Genomic DNA, 2,651 nt, shown 5'->3' on the forward strand with positions numbered 1-2,651 from the left:
ATGTTGGAGGGTCTCCAGCTGAAACCTATCATAAGACAAAACTCTAAAGAAGAAGAAAATGTTTTTATTTATGAGGTGGAGGAGGCATACAACCTTAATCAAATATGTACTGATGTCTCACTTATGTATAGAATTTTGGTGCTATATTTTTGATTATTTAATGCACTATTTGAAGATTCTGACATACAGGGTGAGTCGAAAAGGACTTTACGACTTTGCAGTGATATACAAATTTATTGAGATAACTTACAGGATCAATAGATGTGTCACTTTGTAGCAAACGACCTTGTTTCACATACAAGTGCCAAGTGTCATTTTTATTTGATGTGACTACCATTTGTGATAGAGCAAACACCCCACCAGTAATCAATTTCTTCCCACACTCGTTGCAGCAGCTTGGGCATAATTTGTGCAACGACTGTGTAGATTTGATTTTTCAAGTCGGCTAAATTGTTTGATAGGGGAGAAACAAACACACACTTTTTGCCGAAACCCCAGAGAAAGAAATCGATTAGTTTCAAGTCTGAGGAGGGAGGTGGCTATGCAATTGGCCCTATGCGGCCAGTCCACTGACCTGGGAAGCAATTATCAAGGAAGCTTCGAACTTTCATGAGGAAATGAGGTGGTGAGTTAACTGTAGGCCCACCTGGAGTTTCTTTGGCGTATTCATTGTGAAATTTATGCTGAGCAGTTGTTGCAGAGTTTATTCCATGAAAACAGAGCACACTCTGCACAAGTGAAAGTAGCCATTTTAACTGTGCACTGAGCTGGTGCTCCTGGTGGTGGAATGGAGTGCTGATGCTCTATGTGAATCAAATTTGAGGTTGTTTGCTACAAAATGATGCATTACCAATTCTGTAAGTTATCTAATAAATTTCTATATCATTCCAAAGTTGTAGAGTTATTTTTACTTGTCCTGTAACGCATACTTAGCTACAGAGTGAAACATATAATCTGCTAATATTAGTAGTTACAGAGTGAGTTTCACATCTTGGCATTATTGTTTGCGTATTTTTACACTGCCTTTGAAATTCCTTATTGGACGTTGGATATGCAACACAGATACCTGTTAATTCAAGCTGCTCATTGTCTTCACAGTCAGAGAAATAACTTTAGACACCCACATTATTTCACATGATAAATGAGCCAAGTGTATTGTCGTCCCAAAGGGCTCCTTATTGATTACAGGCATATGTGTATTATAACATTCACACACCATTATTGCTGTCAGATAACCATTGGTTAAAATTCATTCAAACATTGGGTGGGCTGCGTGCACAGGCAAAACATGCTTCTGCCTGCTGTTGTCAGTGATAGAGCGTAGGCTACCAAATACTTCAGCTGTTGTGCACTACTGGAACACCAAAACTGAACTAATCCTTTGTTGTGCCCCATTGGGAACAGTGGATACCATACATGTGAGATATGGAGCTATGATGAGCAGAGCTGTTTACAGGCATGAATTGTCAAATAACAAGTGCTTTTAATTGAGGAGTAATCGTGAAGTTCCTCATCAGATGTTCCTGTAATATCAACATAGTTCCTTCATTTATCACTACATCACATTGAGTGGTAAATTGCTTGTAACTTAACTATGCTTCCCATTCATGGTCAGGTATGTATTTGCACATAGAAGCAGTAAGGTCATTATTACACTATCATATTTATGTTAAATATTTATGATCAAAATTTGACAGTGTAATAGGGAACTTTGTCAAATCTCGCCTTTCATCAAAGAAACAGAATCAAATCTAGAGCCACGCCATACATTTGATCATAAAAGCCATACGTCTTTGGTTCACCACAATATGAAATGTAACCACCTGGAGCACTGGTATCGCTACAGCTATTTAACGTCCCTCTACTGCGTTTGTAAACATGACTCCAAATTTGGTGTATTTCCTTGACTCTTTTCTTTTTTATAACCATGCTTTTAGTGGGGTGGGAGGTGAGCAATGGGCTCAATGCATGCTATTAATCATTTGCTGATGGGCAGATGGAATATGCTGCAGGCAACTTTATATCCACAATCACTGCTTCAGCCATCCACTTCCACATCTGGAAACATTTGGGCAGCTTTCCAGCAAGCTTGAATAAAGGTGGGGGTCACACTCTAAAATACAAAAATTCTTAGTTTTGCATTCTACATTGTCTATTTTTGAACTGTGGATGCGGGGGAGGGGGGGGGGGGGGCGGCGCTGGGTCAAGTACCTGCACATGACCATGACACTGTTGGTGCCTGAGCTGAAAACTCTCCATGTGTGCCAAGGAGTATGTGCCCATAGTGACTGGGGCAAGAGACTCATTGATTCTTAGCCAAGTAGCCATTGCTCAGGCTGGGAGGAGAATACTTCCCCCAATACGTGGTTTGTACAAGGACTGATGGCAGTTTCTTGTTGGCCACAAAGCCCTTATTCTTTGTGGAGAACATAGAAGGAATGCTAGTTTTGATAACAGCATCCCTTGTGATTGTCACTCCCCATAATAATCCAATGGTTCAGGGCACCATTTACACTGAGACCTGCTCTTGCAATCTGATGACAAGCTTTGCACCAAATTGGAGTGACAGGGGGCCAAAGGAGAATAGGGTTGCTACTGGGGCCTTCATCTTGGCCTTTGAAGGCAATTCATTGCCTGAAAAGGTCAAGGTG

Source organism: Schistocerca cancellata, chromosome 4 (assembly GCF_023864275.1).
Source record: "Schistocerca cancellata isolate TAMUIC-IGC-003103 chromosome 4, iqSchCanc2.1, whole genome shotgun sequence".
NCBI classification, from domain to species: Eukaryota; Metazoa; Arthropoda; class Insecta; order Orthoptera; family Acrididae; genus Schistocerca; species Schistocerca cancellata.